General features: G+C 44.2%; 1 long non-coding RNA gene across 1 annotated transcript; it reads left to right on the top strand.

The window, feature by feature from the left end:
* The first annotated feature begins 2,205 nt into the window (after positions 1–2,205).
* Positions 2,206–3,458, top strand: LOC119328355. Its single transcript, XR_005158933.1, has 3 exons — positions 2,206–2,647; positions 2,753–2,813; positions 2,909–3,458. It is a non-coding gene; the product is annotated as an uncharacterized LOC119328355 (long non-coding RNA).
* The last annotated feature ends 21,248 nt before the right edge of the window (positions 3,459–24,706 follow it).

The raw sequence follows: 24,706 nt of genomic DNA, 5'->3' as shown, positions 1-24,706 counted from the left end.
GGCTTGTCGTGGATAATTACTACTAGTTTTTATGCGAAAAGGAAATTTAATTTGACTGCAATATGCAAGTTGCAAGTCACTCCGGTCTTCTGTAAGCAGATCATTGGGATGACAGAGAGTCTCGCAAGCAGACATGCAAATGGTTATTTAACTAGGGAAGTGAATAATCGCATGAAAAAGAAACACAAGACAACAAGCCAAATAACTTTCCACAGCGGATCTTCTCTCGCCTTCCTCCTCCTCTTCCGTGAAAAAGAACATGCCATCAAAAGAAGGAAAAACGATATTTGGGGCCTTTCTGCAGGCTTACTTAGAGGAGATTTGGGGCCTTGTTGAGTAGGCTTTCACTTAGATCAGTGTAATCACATATGACGTATCTGGTTCGGATGCTCCCGTTTGTTGAAATATATTGCGTCTCCTTTTATCAGTACAAGCTATTGAATAAGTTTTTTTAATAGTGAGTTGGTTGGGTCTTGAACTTGACACCTCTTGGTTCGGACATCATATTTAAGACCTCAAAAACTTAGACATGGAGAGGAGGCGGAGGGGGGTTGGAGTGTTGGAATATATTGTTCGTCTATTTTTATCAGTTCAGATTTTTCTCACTACTATTAAAAAATCCAACAAGAATTTTCTTACGTGCACCCCCATAAGCGTACACGGACTCATTACCACCATAGGATTAGACCCACCAATCTCAATCTAACAGCTATCCTTCATCTAATCCGATCGTTGGTGTGCACTTAGTAATTTAACATGACTGACCGCATCCACCGCAGAGGAAAACAACTATGCACATAACGCAGGAACCGTTCTCCCCTTATCCCTTCCGCTAATCGCTCTCCTTCCTCGCCCACCTCGCACCCCCGATCTCCATCGCCACGTCCTGCGCCGATCTCAGCTCGTGCTCCTATGCCCCCGGCCACGCCGACCTCCGGCGGCGCTCCTCCCATCCTGCACCTCCAACTAGGGATGGCAATGGGTCGGGTTTGGGACGGGTTGAGCTGGTCCAAATCCAACCCATGACCCATCTTCCTACCCTCTGCCCATCCACCAAATTATCCATGGGCAAAACTTGTGCCCATGCCCAAACTGGCTGGAACCCACTTACCCATGGAGCTTCATGGGCATAGAAAAGTCAACATGAAGCCTTCACAAAGATCAAATTAACTCATCATCATTCACTCATAAACGACAACATAAACTACATGCAAAAGTAGGCAACAAGTAATACGATGAGTCCTTAAGTGTGACATACCAGAGGTTGATTCTGCAGCATATAACTTATGGCACCAGTTGCATATTGCCTGCCATTTCCCATTGATCCGCTCTTTCTACTGTCACTGGCATATGGCCCCACATGTCATACGGATATCCACCGGATATCCATGGAGCAGAAACTATAACCGTGCCCAACCTGACTGTTCGTGGGTACCCATATCCACGGACCCATGGGCAGAAATGCGCTCCATACCCTTACCCAACCAGGTCGGGTATCCATGGGTATCCAGATGCATAGATAAAATTGCCATCCCTACCTCCAACCCCGACTCCGCCGCGCCCAACGCATCTTTAATAGAGCGCCTGCACACAGAGAACGCCGGGGTGCATGGGCAACCTCCATTGCACTCCCTCCGACGGCCGCCCGGCGGTAACCCAGCTCCTCCCCTCCCTCATCTTCACCACCAACCGAGCCCCCCAACGACGAACCAAGAGGAGGCGGTGGCGGCTGAAACTTTGGATCGCTGATGGGGCGCGGAGATCCAACAAGCAATGGTGACGGCGCTTCAAACTCTGCAGGTATTGCCCTCCTCCCATCTCCAGCACGTTTCCTATTTATTTGACTCTCCCTGGAGATGGCGAGGTTCACCGACGTGGAGCTGCTAGCAGCCACGGTGGGGCTTGGTGAGTGCAGACGTTCAGTCCACTATAATTAACACCCAGCACCAAAACCCAGATTGTTTTCATGGAAAATTCAAAGCTTGTCATGTGTACCTCTAATGCAGTATTAGGATTAATGGCACACAAGAAGAATCCATCAAACACGCTCTGCGCTGGATGTAAATACTACTTCTAGGTAAGTTTCTGGATCACACCGGTTCATAATTCAACAAGCATGCCAAGCTTCTCAAGACCCAGAAGTTCGCGTCCAAGCTTGACCAGCAGATTAAGTTTTTTTAATGTCCAGGTTAGTTTTTTGTTCATACCCTATGCCTCCATTGAGTTCTTCTAGCTGTTGAGCGTCCAAAGTGGAATTAGCTATCAAAATGGGTTCAAGCTAAACTCTAATTTATTTATTTCTTTGGATTCAGGTGCACATGTCATAGGTGCAGATGGGCTTGATCAAGCCGTTAAATTAATTTCATTTACGAACTGATGTGAAGGCGATGTTTTTTAGTAGATATTTCTTCAACATATGAATGGTGCTTGCTTCTTGCGTCCAAAGATGATTCACTATTTTGTTGCTTCAAATTAGGCTCGAACCAACCATACCTACAGTAAACACATCATAATTAGAGCTAAACTATTTTGTGTTCCATTGATTTTCATAACATGTTGTTTGGATTGTTGTTGCTAATTTCTTTGAAATTGATTTTCATAGCATGCCGTTTGACACTGTCGGCCTCGCGAACCAACCATACCTACAGTAAGCACATCGCTATTATTAGCTGAAACTTTTTACATTCCATTTATTTTATAGCATGCTGTTGGACATTGATTTTGCTAATTTCTTTGACATTGATTTTCATAGCATGCCGTCTGACACCGTCGGCCTCACCGTACTCAGCCAGGTTGCCACAACAAGGCGTCAGGTAGCCATTCACCGTGTTTCTCCTATTTTCTTTCTCCGTCCGTCAATCAAGCGCTTCAAAAGCTGCTATAGGTTCATGGGCCGATTTACTTTCAGGAGTTCCATATGAACTGGTTGACTGTGGGTGCGGGCATGGGTACATCAGAGAAGGGCTCCACTCTTTCAGAGCTAAGTATTTTTTTAACTAAATAAAGATCCATGTCTGCACTGTTATATATTTGGTTCAACTCATATTACAAGTATGCATCTATCTATATATGTTCCCAAACGAGTGAACCCCTTCCAATGTCAAGATTATGCATGTCTTTCACATTGTAGCTTCCCATTGCCCGTTCGTATGTGCCTCGAATGGCTTCACCATTGCAAAAGGTATTGTAGTCGTGCACAACATACTACACCGAATTCTTTGTAGCTTTGTGGAATTTTGCTGAAAACTGTTGTTATTATTTGAGAATTGAGAGTGATGTTATTTTCTTCCTATGTTGTAGAGTCCAGAAAAGTTTGGTGAAAGGGAACACTATCATGGTCTTTTATAGAGCTACAGATCAATCTTTACGAATGTTTTTCTGTAGGCAATTGTTTGCTCTGCTTGAAACTGTGAGACCGGTATTTTGATTTGTTGTTTCTTCTTAACTGCAGATTTGTCACCTACTATTAGGTACATATATTGTGTTACTACACATTGCCTCTATATGTGTTCACTTGAAAAGATAAGACTATTTTACCAACCAATACTTTCAGCTCCCATTTGAAGGGAATATTATGGTGCTCGTGGGCTTTATGTTATCTTACCATTCTATACGATAAAAATGATTCCGTTCAATTCCTGTCTATCAACCTCTAACATGTTGTTTGTTGCTTTTCTTTTCTTGTTATGGTTTTTCCTGCTCTTTTCAAAATCATTAACTCATTGAGCATATAAGCACAGATAATGCAAGGTTTCTTTTGGTGCTTTTAGAACTTAAAAATGGTTCATTTTTATTGTAAAGGAGGGTATGCAATCACTATGGTGGCATTATGATGGCTCTTGTAAGTTTCGCATGGGAGTTTAAGGGAAAACTTGATTGTTCACATAGAGAAGGTATGCTTTTAGCCCTCTGTTTTGTTTTAAACACGAAAGTATGTGCTTAGCATGTACTCTTTTCACAGAGAGGTGTTGATTATTTTTGTGGTGAGCTGTGATGCAAGATTTTGCCGTGATGTTACAAAACAGATATCGATATCGAAAACTATATACTTGAAGATCTTTGGGCAAGGTAACTGATGGGTAACGTAGTAATTTCAAAAAAATTCCTACGCACATGCAAGATCATGGTGATGCATAGCAACGAGAGGGGAGAGTGTTGTCCACGTATCCTCGTAGACCGAAAGCGGAAGCGTTATATCAACGCGGTTGATGTAGTCGTACGTCTTCACGATCCGACCGATCCAAGCACCGAATCTACGGCACCTCCGAGTTCTAGCACACGTTCAGCTCGATGACGATCCCCGGACTTCGATCCAGCAAAGTGTCGGGGAAGAGTTCCGTCAACACGACGGCGTGGTGACGATCTTGATGTTCTACCGTCGCAGGGCTTCGCCTAAGCACCGCCACAATATTATCGAGGATTATGGTGGAGGGGGGCACCGCACACGGCTAAGAGAACGATCACGAAGATCAACTTGTGTGTCATGGGGTGCCCCCTGCCCCCGTATATAAAGGAGCAAGGGGGGAGAGGCGGCCAAGGGGAGGAGGCGCGCCCAGGGGGGCAATCCTACTCCAAGTAGGATTCCACCCTCTTTCCTAGTCCAAGTAGGAGAGGGGAAGGAAGGGAAGGAGAAGGAGAAGGAAGGAGAGGGAAGAAAAGGAGGAAAGGGGGGCCGGCCCCCTAGTCCAATTCGGTGGGGGGCGCGCGCCCTGCCTCCTCTCTTCCACCACTTGGCCCATGAGGCCCATTGCTTCTTCCTCATATTCCCGTAACTCTCCAGTACCCCCAAAAATACCCGAATCACTCGGAACCTTTCCGATGTCCGAATATAGTCATCCAATATATCGATCTTTACGTCTCGACCATTTTGAGACTCCTCGTCATGTCCCCGATCTCATCCGGGTCTCCGAACTCCTTCGGTACATCAAAACTCATAAACTCATAATATAACTGTCATCGAAACCTTAAGCGTGCGGACCCTACGGGTTCGAGAACAATGTAGACATGACCGAGACACGTCTCCGGTCAATAACCAATAGCGGAACCTGGATGCTCATATTGGCTCCCACATATTCTACGAAGATCTTTATCGGTCAGACCGCATAACAACATACGTTGTTCCCTTTGTCATCGGTATGTTACTTGCCCGAGATTCGTTCGTCGGTATCTCAATACCTAGTTCAATCTCGTTACCGGCAAGTCTATTTACTCGTTTCGTAATACATCATCTCGCAACTAACTCATTAGTTGCAATGTTTGCAAGGCTTATGTGATGTGCATTACCGAGAGGGCCCAGAGATACCTCTCCGACAATCGAAGTGACAAATACTAATCTCGAAATACACCAACCCAACATATACCTTTGGAGACACCTGTAGAGCACCTTTATAATCACCCAGTTACCTTGTGACGTTTGGTAGCACACAAAGTGTTCCTCCGGCAAACGGGAGTTGCATAATCTCATAGTCATAGGAACATGTATAAGTCATGAAGAAAGCAATAGCAACATACTAAACGATCAGGTGCTAAGCTAAAGGAATGGGTCATGTCAATCACATCATTCTCCTAATGATGTGATCCTGTTAATCAAATAACAACTCTTTGTCCATGGTTAGGAAACATAACCATCTTTGATTAACGAGCTAGTCAAGTAGAGGCATACTAGTGACACTCTGTTTTGTCTATGTATTCACACATGTATTATGTTTCCGGTTAATACAATTCTAGCATGAATAATAAACATTTATCATGAAATAAGGAAATAAATAATAACTTTATTATTGCCTCTAGGGCATATTTCCTTCAGTCTCCCACTTGCACTAGAGTCAATAATCTAGTTCACATTGCCATGTGACTTAACACCAATAGTTCACATCATCATGTGATTAACACCCATAGTTCACATCGTTATGTGACCAACACTCAAAGGGTTTACTAGAGTCAATAATCTAGTTCACATCGCTATGTGATTAACACCCAAAGAGTACTAAGGTGTGATCATGTTTTGCCTGTGAGAGAAGTTTAGTCAACGGGTCTACCATATTCAGATCCGTATGTATTTTGCAAATTTCTATGTCAACAATGCTCTGCACGGAGCTACTATAGCTAATGGCTCCCACTTTCAATATGTATCCAGATTGAGACTTAGAGTCATCCAGATCGGTGTCAAAAATTTGTATCGACGTAACCCTTTACGATGAACTTTTTTGTTACGTCCATAATCGAGAAACATATCCTTATTTCACTAAGGATAATTTTGACCGCTGTCCAGTGATCTACTTCCTAGATCACTACTGTACTCCCTTGCTTAACACAGTGTAGGGTATACAATAGATCTGGTACACAGCATGGCATACTTTATAGAATCTATGGCTGAGGCATAGGGAATGACTTTCATTCTCTTTCTATCTTCTGCCGTGGTCGGGCTTTGAGTCTTACTCAATTTCACGCCTTGTAACACAGGCAAGAACTCTTTCTTTGACTGTTCCATTTTGAACTACTTCAAAATCTTGTCAAGGTATGTACTCATTGAAAAAACTTATCAAGCGTCTTGATCTATCTCTATACATCTTGATGCTCAATATGTAAGAAGCTTCACCGAGGTATTTCTTTGAAAAACTCTTTTCAAACACTCCTTTATGCTTTCCAGAATAATTCTACATTATTTCCGATCAACAATATGTCATTCACATATACTTATCAGAAATGTTGTAGTGCTCCCACTCAATTTCTTGTAAATACAGGCTTCACCGCAGGTCTGTATAAAACTATATGCTTTGATCAACTTATCAAAGCGTATATTCCAACTCTGAGATGCTTGCACCATTTCATAGATGGATCGCTGGAGCTTGCACATTTTGTTAACACCATTAGGATTGACAAAATCTTCTGGTTGCATCATATACAACTCTTCTTTAAGAAATCCATTAAGGATTGCAGTTTTGTTATCCATTTGCCAGATTTCATAAAATGCGGCAATTGCTAACATGATTCGGATAGACTTTAAGCATCGATACGAGTGAGAAAATCTCATCATAGTCAACACCTTGAACTTTGTCAAAAACCTTTTTCGACAAGTCTAGCTTTGTAGATAGTAACACTACTATCAGCGTTCGTCTTCCTCTTGAAGATCCATTTAATCTCAATGGCTTGTCGAACATCTGTCAAGTCAACCAAAGTCCATACTTTGTTCTCATACATGGATCCTATCTCAGATTTCATGGCCTCAAGCCATTTTGCGGTATCTGGGCTCATCATCGCTTCCTCATAGTTCGTAGGTTCGTCATGGTCAAGTAGCATGACCTCCAGAACAAGATTACCGTACCACTCTAGTGCGGATCTCACTCTGGTTAACCTACGAGATTTGGTAGTAACTGGATCTGAAGTTACATGATCATCATCATTAGCTTCCTCACTAATTGATGTAGTAGTCACAGGAACAAATTTCTATGATGAACTACTTTCCAATAAGGGAGCAGGTACAGTTACCTCATCAAGTTCTACTTTCCTCCCACTCACTTCTTTCGAGAGAAACTCCTTCTCTAGAAAGGATCCATTCTTAGCAACAAATGTCTTGCCTTCGGATCTGTGATAGAAGGTGTACCCAACATTCTCCTTTGGGTATCCTATGAAGACATATTTCTCCGATTTGGGTTTGAGCTTATCAGGATGAAACTTTTCATATAAGCATCACAATCCCAAACTTTAAGAAACGACAACTTTGGTTTCTTGCCAAACCACAGTTCAGATTGTGTCGTCTCAACGGACTTAGATAGTGCCCTTTTAATGTGAATGCAGCTGTCTTTAATGCATAACCCCAAAAACGATAGTGGTAAATCGGTAAGAAACATCATAGATTGCACTATATCCAATAAAGTACGGTTATGACGTTCGGACACACCATTATGTTGTGGTGTTCCAGGTGGCGTGAGTATGTAAAACTATTCACATTGTTTTAATTGAATACCAAACTCGTAACTCAAATATTTGTCTCCGCAATCAGATCGTAGAAACTTTATTTTCTTGTCACGGTGATTTTCCACGTCACTCTGAAATTCTTTGAACTTTTCAAATGTTTCGGACTTATGTTTCATCAAGTAGATATACCCATATCTGCTTAAATCATATGTGAAGGTCAGAAAATAACGATACCCGCCGCGAGCTTCAACACTCATCGGATCGCATACATCAGTATGTATTATTTCCAATAAGTCAGTTGCTCGCTCCATTGTTCCGAAGAACGGAGTCTTTAGTCATCTTGTCCTTAAGGCATGGTTCGCAAGCATCAAGTGATTCATAATCAAGTGATTCCAAAATCCCATCAGCATGGAGTTTCTTCATGCGCTTTACACCAATATGACCTAAACGGCAGTGCCACAAATAAGTTGCACTATCATTATTAACTTTGCATCTTTTGGTTTCAATATTATGAATATGTGTATCACTATGATCGAGATCCAACTAACTATTTTCATTGGGTGTGTAACCATATAAGGTTTTATTCATGTAAACAGAACAACAATTTATTCTCTTACTTAAATGAATAACCGTATTGCAATAAACATGATCAAATCATATTCATGCTCAACACCAAATAACACTTATTTAGGTTCCACACTAATCCTGAAAGTATAGGGAGTGTGCGATGATGATCATATCAATCTTGGAACCACTTCCAACTCTCATCGTCACTTTACCCTTAACTAGTCTCTGTTCATTCTGCAACTCCCGTTTCGAGTTACTAATCTTAGCAACTGAACTAGTACCAAATACTGAGGGGTTGCTATGAACACTAGTAAAGTACACATCAATAACATGTATATCAAATATACCTTTGTTTACTTTGCCATCCTTTCTTATCCACCAAATACTTGGGGTAGTTCTGCTTCCAGTGACCAATCCCTTTGCAGTAGAAGCACTTAGTCTCAGGCTTAGGACCAGACTTGGGTTTCTTCACTTGAGCAGCAACTTGCTTGCTGTTTTTCTTGAAGTTCCCTTTTTTTCCTTTGCCCTTTTCTTGAAACTAGTGGTCTTGTCTACCATCAACACTTGATGTTTTTCTTGATTTCTACCTTCGTCAATTTCAGCATTACGAAGAGCTTGGGAATCGTTTCCGTTATCCCTTGCATATCATAGTTCATCACAGAGTTCTACTAACTTGGTGATGGTGACTAGAGAATTCTGTCGATCACTATTTTATCTGGAAGATTAACTCCCACTTGATTCAAGCGATTGTAGTACCCAGACAATCTGAGCACATGCTCACTAGTTGAGCGATTCTCCTCCATCTTTTAGCTATAGAACTTGTTGGAGACTTCATATCTCTCAACTCGGGTATTTGCTTGAAATATTAACTTCAACTCCTGGAACATCTCATATGGTCCATGACGTTCAAAGCGTCTTTGAAGTCCCAATTCTAAGCCGTTAAGCATGGTGCACTAAACTATCAAGTAGTCATCATATTGAGCTAGCCAAGCGTTCATAACGTCTGCATCTGCTCCTGCAATAGGTCTGTCACCTAGTAGTGCATCAAGGACATAATTCTTCTGTGCAGCAATGAGGATAAACCTCATATCACGGATCCAATCTGCATCATTGCTACTAACATCTTTCAACACAATTTTCTCTAGGAACATATCAAAATAAACATATGAAAGCAACAACGCGAGCTATTGATCTATAACATTATTTGCAAAATACTATCAGGACTAAGTTCATGATAAATTAAAGTTCAATTAATCATATTACTTAAGAACTCCCACTTAGATAGACATCCCTCTAATCCTCTAAGTGATCACGTGATCCATATCAACTAAACCATGTCCGATCATCACGTGAGATGGAGTAGTTTCAATGGTGAACATCACTATGTTGATCATATCTACTATATGATTCACGCTCGACCTTTCGGTCTCCGTGTTCCGAGGCCATATCTGTAGATGCTAGGCTCGTCAAGTTTAACCTGAGTATTCCGCGTGTGCAACTGTTTTGCACCCGTTGTATTTGAACGTAGAGCCTATCACACCCGATCATCACGTGGTGTCTCAGCACGAAGAACTTTCGCAACGGTGCATACTCAGGGAGAACACTTCTTGATAATTAGTGAGAGATCATCTTAAAATGCTACCGTCAATCAAAGCAAGATAAGATGCCTAAAAGATAAACATCACATGCAATCAATATAAGTGATATGATATGGCCATCATCATCTTGTGCTTGTGATCTCCATCTTCGAAGCACCGTCATGATCACCATCGTCACCGCGCGACACCTTGATCTCCATCGTAGCATCGTTGTCGTCTCGCCAATCTTATGCTTCTACGACTATCGCTACCGCTTAGTGATAAAGTAAAGCATTACAGGGCGATTGCATTGCATACAATAAAGCGACAACCATATGGCTCCTGCCAGTTGCCGATAACTCGGTTACAAAACATGATCATCTCATACAATAAAATTAAGCATCATGTCTTGACCATATCACATCACAACATGCCCTTCAAAAACAAGTTAGACGTCCTCTACTTTGTTTGTTGCAAGTTTTACGTGGCTGCTACGGGCTTTAAGCAAGAACCAATCTTACCTACGCATCAAAACCACAACGATAGTTTGTCAAGTTGGTGCTATTTTAACCTTCGCAAGGACCGGGCATAGCCACACTTGGTTCAACTAAAGTTGGAGAAACTGACACCCGCCAGCCACCTGTGTGCAAAGCACGTCGGTAGAACCAGTCTCGTGTAAGCGTACGCGTAATGTCGGTCCGGGCTGCTTCATCCAACAATACCACCGAACCAAAGTATGACATGCTGGTAAGCAGTATGACTTATATCGCCCACAACTCACTTGTGCTCTACTCATGCATATAACATCAACACATAAAACCTAGGCTCGGATGCCACTGTTGCGGAACGTAGTAATTTCAAAAAATTTCCTACGCACATGCAAGATCATGGTGATGCATAGCAACGAGAGGGGAGCGTGTTGTCCACGTACCCTCGTACACCGAAAGCGGAAGCGTTATATCAACGCGGTTGATGTAGTCGTACGTCTTCACGATCCGACCGATCCAAGCACCGAATCTACGGCACCTCCGAGTTCTAGCACACGTTCAGCTCGATGATGATCCCCGGACTGCGATCCAGCAAAGTGTCGGGGAAGAGTTCCGTCGGCACGACGGCGTGGTGACGATCTTGATGTTCTACCGTCACAGGGCTTCGCCTAAGCACCGCTACAATATTATCGAGGATTATGGTGGAGGGGGGCACCGCACACGGCTAAGAGAACGATCACGAAAATCAACTTGTGTGTCATGGGGTGCCCCCCTGCCCCCGTATATAAAGGAGCAAGGGGGGAGAGGCAGCCAAGGGGAGGAGGCGCGCCCAAGGGGGGGCAATCCTACTCCAAGTAGGATTCCACCCTCTTTCCTAGTCCAAGTAGGAGAGGGGAAGGAAGGGAAGGAGAAGGAGAAGGAAGGAGAGGGAAGAAAAGGAGGAAAGAGGGGCCAGCCCCCTAGTCCAATTCGGTTTGGGCTAGGGGTGGCGCGCACCCTGCCTCCTCTCTTCCACCACTTGGCCCATGAGGCCCATTGCTTCTTCCTCGTATTCCCGTAACTCCCCGGTACCCCCGAAAATACCCGAATCACTCGGAACCTTTCCGATGTCCGAATATAGTCATCCAATATATCGATCTTTACGTCTCGACCATTTCGAGACTCCTCGTCATGTCCCCGATCTCATCCGGGACTCCGAACTCCTTCGGTACATCAAAACTCATAAACTCATAATATAACTGTCATCGAAACCTTAAGCGTGCGGACCCTACGGGTTCGAGAACAATGTAGACATGACCGAGACACGTCTCCGGTCAATAACCAATAGCGGAACCTGGATGCTCATATTGGCTCCCACATATTCTACGAAGATCTTTATCGGTCAGACCGCATAACCACATACGTTGTTTCCTTTGTCATCGGTATGTTACTTGCCCGAGATTCGTTCGTCGGTATCTCAATACCTAGTTCAATCTCGTTACCGGCAAGTCTATTTACTCGTTTCGTAATACATCATCTCGCAACTAACTCATTAGTTGCAATGATTGCAAGGCTTATGTGATGTGCATTACCGAGAGGGCCCAGAGATACCTCTCCGACAATCGGAGTGACAAATCCTAATCTCGAAATACGCCAACCCAACATGTACCTTTGGAGACACCTGTAGAGCACCTTTATAATCACCCAGTTACGTTGTGACGTTTGGTAGCACACAAAGTGTTCCTCCGGCAAACGGGAGTTGCATAATCTCATAGTCATAGGAACATGTATAAGTCATGAAGAAAGCAATAGCAACATACTAAACGATCGGGTGCTAAGCTAAAGGAATGGGTCATGTCAATCACATCATTCTCCTAATGACGTGATCCCATTAATCAAATAACAACTCTTTGTCCATGGTTAGGAAACATAACCATCTTTGATTAACGAGCTAGTCAAGTAGAGGCATACTAGTGACACTCTGTTTTGTCTATGTATTCACACATGTATTATGTTTCCGGTTAATACAATTCTGGCATGAATAATAAACATTTATCATGAAATAAGGAAATAAATAATAACTTTATTATTGCCTCTAGGGCATATTTCCTTCAGTAACACATTTTGATAAATAAGGGCAAATGGATTGGTTCTCTATATATTTACACAGATGGCTATGTCCTATTATTCCTTACTAGTAGTTTTTTTTGTGATGAACTTTAAACAATTGAAATTATCTTTGCACCATCTATCTCACTGCGTGGCATGTTAAGGCACCATGGTTCTTCTAAGTTTTGGGATGTCGGCCAAGCAACCGACCTTGTGATGGGACTGCAATTCTGGTTGGCCTTCCACCTGAAGAAGCTAGCCATTGACACCCCAAAAATCACAGCGGTTGTTCCCCTACTCCATGGATCCGTGGCACTCAACGGCCTTGGTTGAAACGATGGCGTCAAAACATAAAGCAGATTATGTAAAGTAGGAATTGTAAGAAAACAATCATATTACAAGAATGGATAAATAGTGGGTGTACCTGAGTGCTTTGAATGTGTTCTTCAAGATTCATAGGAATAAGAAGGCTACTAACAATTCGAAATAAGAATGCATTAGCTTTTCGGGTGAAGAAAGAACCTTATCAATAGAACAATTCGTTTGAAATATTTATTTACTACTACTATGAGATTATCCTTTTACATACACATGCGAATTTTCACATATGGTTTCAATATTAGTTGAGACGTGCGTTGCACGTGCACGCTTACTAGTATGAGTTAATTATAGAAAACTACCACATTTACGGCTAAGTTTGCAGAAATTTACCAAGTCTAGAAAACTTGGGTGCCCACGAATGCCAAGTTTTTCCTCTGGCTGGCTACCCTCGACCGATGTTGGACGGCCGAGTGTCAAGCACGCCATGGCTTGCCTCACGACCCCGCATTCTTGCTATGCGGCCAGGAGGTCGAGACTACAGACCACCTGCTTGTCTGGTGCGTTTTCTCCCGGATCACGTGGCATGTGGTCCTCTCATGGTGTCGACCGCCAATCTCCCTACCCAGTGACACCGCAAGATTCTTCCAGTGATGGGAGGCCACAGCCGGTACTTGCCCGGCCGGCTTGCAGAAAGGTTTCAGCTCCCTTGTCGCATGGGAAACCTGGAAACACCGCAACGCCGCCCTCTTCGATGGACAGCGGCCTTCTAACGCGGAGCTATTGCGGGTGATCAAGGACGAGGTGAAGCTTTGGGCATGTGCGGGTGCCAACGTATACTGATTGTTATCCCTGTAACCTGATCGTAGTAGACAAGGCTGAGCACCCTCCGTCATGCTCATCTCGCACTCCTCGAGACACCGACTTGTGTACGGCTTGATGAGTTGCTCCCCACCCTTTTCTGTTGTATGCGCTTGTCACTCTTCCACCTATCAATGCAATGATACGCAACAATGTATATTCCCGAAAAAAATCACCAAGTCGGTAATCCATTGCAAAAATCACCGCATTCTGAGTAAACCTTTTGCAGAAAGCACTGGTTGGATGATTTGGCCCATTTGATCACTTTTTGACAAGTAGGACCGGATTGTAAGGAGCTGACTTGGCAAAGAATTGACATACACACCCCTGAAATAAAAAACAAACACAATCAACCCCGGAGCTCCTCCAAGCGGCGCACCCTCTCTTCGTCCCCTTCTTGTTGCTGCTCCCCGGAGTTCGCCGCCTCCCGCACGACCTACAATGCCCCAGCCACCAGCGCCTCCCCCTGCCTCCCACCATTGAACGTGCTTTTAGCCACTTGCCTCAAGACGGCTGCCGTCCCACACGACTGCAACCCGGCTTGCCAACCACCATAGCCGCCGGCACCGGCGACCCTGCCTGTAGTTGAGATTTGGCATCATGCAGAGTGGGGAGGCTGAGGCCACTCGAATCCAACGTCTTAAGTGCAGGTAGCTAGGCGAGGGTGGCAGGGTGTAGTCGTGCGTACTCGTTGGGTAGGAGCGAGGCACGGCAGCTCAGGGCGCCTGGCCAAATCGCGCAGGAGCAGGGAGGGTGGCGGATGCAGAGAGGGCAGTGGCTAAAAGCTCGCTGGCTGAGGATGCTGATACGTCTCCAACGTATCTATAATTTTTGATTGTTCCATGCTATATTATATTCTGTTTTGGACATTATTGGGCTTTATTATACACTTTTATATTATTTTTGGGACTAACCTATTAACCGGAGGCCCAGCCCAGAATTGTTGTTTTTTTGCCTATTTTAGTGTTTCGCAGAAAAAGAATATCAAACGGAGTCCAAACGGAACGAAACCTTCGGGAACGTGATTTTCGGAACGAACATGATCCAGAGGACTTGGACCCTACGTCAAGACATCAACCAGGAGGCCACGAGGTAGGGGGGCGCGCCTACCCCCCCGGCACGCCCTCCACCCTCATGGGCCCCCTGTTGCTCCACCGACGTACTCCTTCCTCCTATATATACCTACATACCCCCAAACTACCAGATACGGAGCCAAAACCCTAATTCCACCACCATAACTTTCTGTATCCACGAGATCCCATCTTGGGGACTGTTCCGGAGCTCTGCCGGAGGGGGCATCGATCACGGAGGGCTTCTACATCAACACCATAGCCTCTCCGATGAAGTGTGAGTAGTTTACTTTAGATCTACGGGTCCATAGTTATTAGCTAGATGGCTTCTTCTCTCTTTTTGGATCTCAATACAAAGTTCTCCCCTCTCTTGTGGAGATCTATTCGATGTAATCTTCTTTTGTGGTGTGTTTGTTGAGACCGATGAATTGTGGGTTTATGATCAAGTTTATCTATGAACAATATTTGAATCTTCTCTGAATTCTTTTATGTATGATTGGTTATCTTTGCAAGTCTCTTCGAATTATCAGTTTGGTTTGGCCTACTAGATTGATATTTCTTGCAATAGGAGAAGTGCTTAGCTTTGGGTTCAATCTTCTGGTGTCCTTCCCAATGGCAGTAGGAGCAGCAAGGCACGTATTTTATTGTTGCCATCGAGGATAACAAGATGGGTTTATATCATATTGCATGAGTTTATCCCTCTACATCATGTCATCCTGCTTAAAGCGTTACTCTATTCTCTTGAACTTAACGCTCTAGATGCATGCTGGATAGCGGTCGATGTGTGGAGTAATAGTAGTAGATGCAGGCAGGAGTTGGTCTACTTGTCTCAGACATGATGCCTATATACATGATCATACCTAGATATTCTCATAACTATGCTCAATTCTGTCAATTGCTCAATAGTAATTTGTTTACCCATCGTGAATACTTATGCTCTCGGGAGAAGCCACTAGTGAAACTATGGCCCCCGGGTCTATCTTCCATCATATTAATCTTCCAATACTTAGTTATTTCCTTTGCCATATATTTTATTTTTCATATTTTATTTCTCTTTATCATAAAAAATACCAAAAATATTATCTTATCATATCTATCAGATCTCACTCTCATAAGTGACCGTGTAGGGATAGACAATCTCTTATCGCGTTGGTTGCGGGGATTTATTTGTTTGTGTAGGTGCGAGGGACTCGTGCGTGGCCTCCTACTGGATTGATACCTTGGTTCTCAAAAACTAAGGGAAATACTTACGCTACTCTGCTGCATCACCCTTTCCTCTTCAAGGGAAAACCAACGCAAGTGCTCAAGAGGTAGCAAGAAGGTGTTGGAAATATGCTCTGGAGGCAATAACAAATTAGTTATTATTATATTTCCTTGTTCATGATAATCGTTTATTATCCATGCTATAATTGTATTGATAGGAAACTCAGATACATGTGTGGATACATAGACAACACCATGTCCCTAGTAAGCCTCTAGTTGACTAGCTCGTTGATCAATAGATGGTTACGGTTTCCTGACCATGGACATTGGATGTCGTTGATAACGGGATCACATCATTAGGAGAATCATGTGATGGACAAGACCCAATCCTAAGCCTAGCACAAAGATCGTGTAGTTCGTATGCTAAAGCTTTTCTAATGTCAAGTATCATTTCCTTAGACGACCATGAGATTGTGCAACTCCCGGATACCGTAGGAATGCTTTGGGTGTACCAAACGTCACAATGTAACTGGGTGGCTATAAAGGTACACTACGGGTATCTCCGAAAGTGTCTGTTGGGTTGGCACAAATCAAGACTGGGATTTGTCACTCCGTGTGACGGAAAGGTATCTCTGGGCCCACTCGGTAGGACATCATCATAATGTGCACAATGTGATCAAGGAGTTGATCATGGGATGATGTGTTACGGAACGAGTAAAGAGACTTGCCGATGACGAGATTGAACAAGGTATCGGGATACCGACAATCGAATCTCGGGCAAGTACAATACCGCTAGACAAAGGGAATTGTATACGGGATTGATCGAATCCTCGACATCGTGGTTCATCCGATGAGATCATCGTGGAACATGTGGGAGCCAACATGGGTATCCAGATCCCGCTGTTGGTTATTGACCGGAGAACGTCTCGGTCATGTCTGCATGGTTCCCGAACCCGTAGGGTCTACACACTTAAGGTTCGATGACGCTAGGGTTATAAAGGAAGTTTGTATGTGGTTACCGAATGTTGTTCGGAGTCCCGGATGAGATCCCGGACATCACGAGGAGTTCCGGAATGGTTCGGAGGTAAAGATTTATATATGGGAAGTCCTGTTTTGGTCACCGGAAAAGTTTCGGGTTTATCGGTAACGTACAGGGACCACCGGGAGGGTCCCGGGGGTCCACCAAGTGGGGCCACCAGCCCCGGAGGGCTGCATGGGCCAAGTGTGGGAGGGGACCAGCCCCAGGTGGGCTGGTGCGCTCCCCCACAAGGGCCCAAGGCACCTAAGGGGAGGAGGGGGGCAAACCCTAAGGGCAGATGGGCCCTAAGGCCCATGCTCCCTGCGCCTCCCTCTCCTCCCCCCTTGGCCGCCTCCCACAGATGGGATCTGGGGATGCCGCACCCCTTGGGGTGGGAACCCTAGAGGGGGCGCAGCCCCCTCCCCTTCCCCTATATATACTTGAGTCCTAGGGGCTGCCCAACATGCGATTCAATCTCTCTCTTGGCGCAGCCCTACCCCTCTCCCTCCTCGTCTCTTGCGGTGCTTGGCGAAGCCCTGCTGGATCACCATGCTCCTCCACCACCACCACACCGTTGTGCTGCTGCTGGATGGAGTCTTCCTCAACCTCTCCCTCTCTCCTTGCTGGATCAAGGCATGGGAGACGTCCCCGGGCTGTATGTGTGTTGAACGTGGAGGTGCCGTCCGTTCGGCACTAGGATCATCGGTGATTTGGATCACGACGAGTACGACTCCATCAACCCCGTTCACTTGAACGCTTCAGCTTAGCGATCTACAAGGGTACATAGATGCACTCCCCTTCCCTCGTTGCTAGATTACTCCATAGATTGATCTTGGTGTTGCGTAGAAAATTTTGAATTTCTGCTACGTTCCCCAACAGTGGCATCATGAGCCAGGTCTATGCGTAGTTTCTATGCACGAGTAGAACACAAAGTAGTTGTGGGCGTCGATATTGTCAATTATCTTGCCGTTTCTAGTCTTATCTTGATTCGGTGGCATTGTGGGATGAAGCGGCCCGGACCAACCTTACACGTACGCTTACGTGAGACCGGTTCCACCGACTGACATGCACTAGTTGCATAAGGTGGCTGGCGGGTGTCTGTCTCTCCCACTTTAGTCGGACCGGATTCGATGAACAGGGTCCTTATGAAGGGTAAATAGAAATTGGCAATTCACGTTGTGGTTTTTGGCGTAGGTAAGAAACGCTCTTGCTAGCAACACTGTAGCAGCCACGTAAAAACTTGCAACAACAATTAGAGGACGTCTAACTTGTTTTTGCAGCAAGTGTTTTGTGATGTGATATGGCCAAAAGGATGTGATGAATGATATATGTGATGTATGAGATTGATCATGTTCTTGTAATAGGAATCACGACTTGCATGTCGATGAGTATGACAACCGGCAGGAGCCATAGGAGTTGTCTTAATTTATTTATGTCCTGCGTGTCAACATAAACGTCATGTAATTACTTTACTTTATTGCTAACCGGTAGCCATAGTAGTAGAAGTAATAGTTGGCGAGACAACTTCATGAAGACACGATGATGGAGATCATGATGATGGAGATCATGGTGTCATGCCGGTGACGATGATGATCATGGAGCCCCGAAGATGGAGGTCGAAAGGAGCAAAGTGATGATGGCCATATCATGTCACTATTTGATTGCATGTGATGTTTATCATGTTATTACATCTTATTTGCTTAGAACAACCGTAGTAAATAAGATGATCCCTCATTAAAATTTCAAGAAAGTGTTCCCCCTAACTGTGCACCGTTGCGAAAGTTCGTCGTTTTGAAGCACCACGTGATGATCGGGTGTGATAGATTCTTACGTTCACATACAACGGGTGTAAGCCAGATTTACACACGCGAAACACTTAGGTTGACTTGACGAGCCTAGCATGTACAGACATGACCTCGGAACACAAGAGACCGAAAGGTCGAGCATGAGTTGTATGGTAGATACGATCAACATGAAGATGTTCACCGATGATGACTAGTCCGTCTCACGTGATGATCGGACACGGCCTAGTTGACTCGGATCATGTAATCACTTAGATGACTAGAGGGATGTCTATCTGAGTGGGAGTTCATAAGATGAACTTAATTATCCTGAACATAGTCAAAAGATCTTCGCAAATTATGTTGTAGCTCGCGCTTCAGTTCTACTGTTTAGATACGATCCTAGAGAAAATTTAGTTGAAAGTTGATAGTAGCAATTATGCGGAGTAGGTCCGTAAACTGAGGATTGTCCTCGTTGCTTCATAGAAGGCTTATGTCCTGAATGCACCGGTCAGTGTGCTGAACCTCAAACGTCGTCTGTGGGTGTTGCGAACATCTAACATACACGTTTTGATAACTACGTGATAGTTCAGTTAAACGATTTAGAGTTGAGGCACCATAGACGATTTCGAAACATCGCGGAACATATGAGATGTTTCGAGGGCTGAAATTGGGATTTCAGGCTCGTGCCCACGTCAAGAGGTATAAGACCTCCGACGATTATCTTAGCCTGCAAACTAAGGGAGAAAAGCTCAATTGTTGAGCTTGTGCTCAGATTGTCTGAGTGCAACAATCATTTGAACCGAGTGGGAGTTGATCTTCCAGATGAGATAGTGATGTTTCTCTGAAGTCATTACCACCAAGCTGCTAGAGCTTCGTGATGAACTATAACATATCAGGGACATATATGATGGTCCTTGAGATATTCGCGATGTTTGACAGCACGAAAGTAGAAATCAAGAAGGAGCATCAATTGTTGATGGTTGGTGAAACCAGTAGTTTCAAGAAGGGCAAGGGCAAGAAGGGATACTTCATGAAACGGCAAATCAGCTGCTGCTCTAATGAAGAAACCCAAGGTTGAACCCAAACCCGAGACTAAGTGCTTCTGTAAGAAGGGGAACAGCTACTGGAGCAGAATTACCCTAGATACTTGGTAGATGAGAAGGCTGTCGATAGAAGTATATTGGATATATATTATGTTAATGTGTACTTTACTAGTACTCCTAGTAGCACCAGGGTATTAGATACTGGTTCGGTTACTAAGTGCTAGTAACACGAAATAAAAGCTACGGAATAAATGGAGACTAGCTAAAGGTGAGCTGACGATATGTGTTGGAAGTGTTTCCAAGGTTGATATGATCAAGCATCGCACGCTCCCTCTACCATCGAGATTGGTGTTAAACATAAATAATTGTTATTTGGTGTTTGCGTTGAGCATAGACATGATTGGATTATGTCTATCGCAATACGGTTGTTCATTTAAAGAGAATAATAGTTACTCTGTTTATTTGAATAATACCTTCAAAGGTCTTGCACCTAAAATGAATAGTTTATTGAATCTCGATCGTAGTGATACACATGTTCATGCCAAAAGATATAAGATAGTAATGATATTACCGCATACTTGTGGCACTGCAATTTTAGTCACAATGGTATAAAACGCATGAAGAAGCTCCATATTGATGGATCTTTGGACTCGCTTGATTTTGAATCACTTGAGACATGCAAATCATACCACATGGGCGAGATGACTGAAAGGCCTCATTTTCAGTAAAATGGAACAAGAAAGCAACTTGTTGGAAGTTGATGTGTGCAGTCCAATGAGTGCTGAGGCACGCAGTGGATATCTTTTGTTCTTACTTCACAGATGATTTGAGTAGATACTGAGTATATTTACTTGATGAAACACAAGTCTGAATTATTGAATGGTTCAAGTAATTTCAGAGTGAAGTTGAAGATCATCGTGACAAGAGGATAAAATGTCTATGATATGATCATAGAGATGAATATCTGAGTTGCGAGTTTGGTACACAATTGTGACATTGTGGAAATTGTTTCACAACTAACACCGCCTGGAACACCATAGTATGATGGTGTGTCCGAACATCATAACTGCACCCTATTGGATATGATGCATACCATGATGTCTCTTATCAAATTACCACTATCGTTCATGGGTTAGGCATTAGAGACAACTGCACTCACTTTAATAGGGCACCACGTAATTCCGTTGAGACAAAACCATTTGAACTATGGTTTGGAGAAACCTGAGTTGTCGTTTCTTAAAAGTTTGGGGCTGCGACGCTTATGTGAAAAAGTTTCAGGTTGATAAGCTCGAACCCAAAGAGGATAAAATGCATCTTCATAGGACACCCAAAACAGTTGGGTATACCTCCTAATTCAGATCCAAAAGCAATAGGGATTGTTTATAGAATCGGGTCCTTTCTCGAGGAAAAGTTTCTCTCGAAAGAATTGAGTGGGAGAATGGTGGAGACTTGATGAGGTTATTGAAACCGTCACTTCAACTAGTGTATAGCAGGGCACAAAGAGTTGTTCCTGTGGCACCTTCACCAATTGAAGTGGAAGCTTATGATATTGATCATGAGACTTCGGATCAAGTCACTACCAAACCTCGTAGGACGACAAGGATGCGTACTACTTCAAAGTGGCACGTGATCCTGTCTTGGAAGTCATGTTGCTAGACAACAATGAACCTACGAGCTACGGAGAAGCGATGGTGGGCCCGGATTCCGATAAATGGCTCGAGGCCATAAAATCCGAGAGAGGATCCATGAAAACAAAGTGTAGACTTTGGCAGAACGACTCGATGGTCGTAAGGTTGTTGAGTATAGATGGATTTTAAAAGGAAGACAGACAATGATGGTAAGCGTCACCATTGAGAAAGCTCGACTTGTCGTTAAGGTGTTTCCCGACAAGTTCAAGGAGTTGACTACGATGAGACTTTCTCACACGTAGCGATGCTAAAAGTCTGTTGGAATTATGTTAGCAGTTACTGCATTATTTATGAAATCTTGCAGATAGGATGTCAAAAACATTGTTTCCTCGACGATTTTCTTGAGGAAAGGTTGTATGAGATACAACTAGAAGGTTTTGTCAATCCTGAAAAATTCTAAAAAGTATGCAAAGCTCCAGCAATCCTTCTAAGGACTGGAGTAAGCATCTCGGAGTTGGAATGTACGCTTTGATGAGATGATCAAAGATTTGGGTTTATACAAAGTTTATGAGAAACTTGTATTTCCAAAGAAGTAAGTGGGAGCACTATAGAATTTTTGATATGTTGTTGACATATTGTTGATCAGAAATGATGTAGAATTTCTGGAAAGCATATAGGGTTATTTGAAAAGTGTTTTTCAATGGAAAACCTGGATTAGGCTACTTGAACATTGAGCGTCAAGATCTATAAGGATAGATCAAAACGCTTAATGGTACTTTCAAATGAGAACATACCTTGACATGATCTTGAAGGTGTTCAAGATGGATCAGTCAAAGAAGGAGTTCTTGCCTGAGTTGTAAGGTACGAAGTTAAGACTTAAAGCTCGACCACGGCAGAACAGAGAGAAAGGACGAAGGTCGTCCCCGATGCTTGGACATAGGCTCCATAGTATGCTATGCTATGTACCGCACCTGATGTGTGCCTTGCCACATGTCTGGCTAGAGGGTACAAAGGTGATCTAGGAGTAGATCACCAGATAGCGGTCAAAATTATCCTTAGAGGAATAAGGATATGTTTCTTGGTTATGGAGGTGATAAAGAGTTCGACGTAAAGAGTTACGTCGATGCAAGCTTAACACCTATCCGGATAGCTCTGAGTAGAGATACCGAATACGTATAATGGAGCAACAATTTGGAATAGCTCCAAGTAGAACAGTTATTTGAAATGGCTCCAAATATAGCATAGAGATTTGCGAAGTACAAACGGATCTGAATGTTGCAGACCCGTTGACTAAAACCTCTCTCAAAAGCAACATGATCAAACCCAGAACTCATTGAGTGTTAATCACATAGTGATGTGAACTAGATTATTGTCTCTAGTAAACTCTTTAGATGTTGGTCACATGGCGATGTGACCTATGAGTGTTAATCACATGGCGATGTGAACTAGATTATTGACTCTAGTGCAAGTGGGAGACTGTTGGAAATATGCTCTAGAGGCAATAACAAATTAGTTATTATTATATTTCCTTGTTCATGATAATCGTTTATTATCCATGCTATAATTTTATTGATAGGAAACTCAGATACATGTGTGGATACATAGACAACACCATGTCCCTAGTAAGTCTCTAGTTGACTAGCTCGTTAATCAATAGATGGTTACGGTTTCCTGACCATGGACATTGGATGTCGTTGATAACGGGATCACATCATTAGGAGAATCATGTGATGGACAAGACCCAATCCTAAGCCTAGCACAAAGATCGTGTAGTTCGTATGCTAAAGCTTTTCTAATGTCCAGTATCATTTCCTTAGACCATGAGATTGTGCAACTCCCGGATACCGTAGGAATGCTTTGGGTGTACCAAACGTCACAACGTAACTGGGTGGCTATAAAGGTACACTACGGGTATCTCCGAAAGTGTCTGTTGGGTTGGCACGAATCGATACTGGGATTTGTCACTCCGTGTGACGGAGAGGTATCTCTGGGCCCACTCGGTAGGACATCATCATAATGTGCACAATGTGATCAAGGAGTTGATCACGGGATGATGTGTTACGGAACAAGTAAAGAGACTTGCCGGTGACGAGATTGAACAAGGTATCGGGATACCAACGATCGAATCTCGGGCAAGTACAATACCGCTAGACAAAGGGAATTGTATACAAGATTGATCGAATCCTCGACATCGTGGTTCATCCGATGAGATCATCGTGGAACATGTGGGAGCCAACATGGGTATCCAGATCCCGCTGTTGGTTATTGACCGGAGAACGTCTCGGTCATGTCTGCATGGTTCCCGAACCCGTAGGGTCTACACACTTAAGGTTCGATGATGCTAGGGTTATAAAGGAAGTTTGTATGTGGTTACTGAATGTTGTTCGGAGTCCCGGATGAGATCCCGGACGTCACGAGGAGTTCCGGAATGGTCCAGAGGTAAAGATTTATATATGGGAAGTCCTGTTTTGGTCACCGGAAAAGTTTCGGGTTTTATCGGTAACGTACTGGGACCACCGGGAGGGTCCCGGGGGTCCACCAAGTTGGGCCATCAGCCCCGGAGGGCTGCACGGGCCAAGTGTGGGAGGGGACCAGCCCCAGGTGGGCTGGTGCGCCCCCCACAAGGTCCCAAGGCGCCTAAGGGGAGGAGGGGGCAAACCCTAAGGGCAGATGGGCCCTAAGGCCCATGCTCCCTGCGCCTCCCTCTCCTCCCCCCTTGGCCGCCTCCCACAGATGGGATCTGGGGATGCCGCACCCCTTGGGGTGGGAACCCTAGAGGGGGCGCAGCCCCCTCCCCTTCCCCTATATATACTTGAGTCCTAGGGGCTGCCCAACATGCGATTCAATCTCTCTCTTGGCGCAGCCCTACCCCTCTCCCTCCTCGTCTCTTGCGGTGCTTGGCGAAGCCCTGCTGGATCACCATGCTCCTCCACCACCACCACACCGTTGTGCTGCTGCTGGATGGAGTCTTCCTCAACCTCTCCCTCTCTCCTTGCTGGATCAAGGCATGGGAGACGTCCCCGGGCTGTACGTGTGTTGAACGCGGAGGTGCCGTCCGTTCGGCACTAGGATCATCGGTGATTTGGATCACGACGAGTACGACTCCATCAACCCCGTTCACTTGAACGCTTCCTCTTAGCGATC

The sequence above is a fragment of the Triticum dicoccoides genome, chromosome 7A, assembly GCF_002162155.2.
Source record: "Triticum dicoccoides isolate Atlit2015 ecotype Zavitan chromosome 7A, WEW_v2.0, whole genome shotgun sequence".
NCBI lineage: Eukaryota > Viridiplantae > Streptophyta > Magnoliopsida > Poales > Poaceae > Triticum > Triticum dicoccoides.
This window is presented reverse-complemented; position numbering and strand designations above follow the sequence as displayed.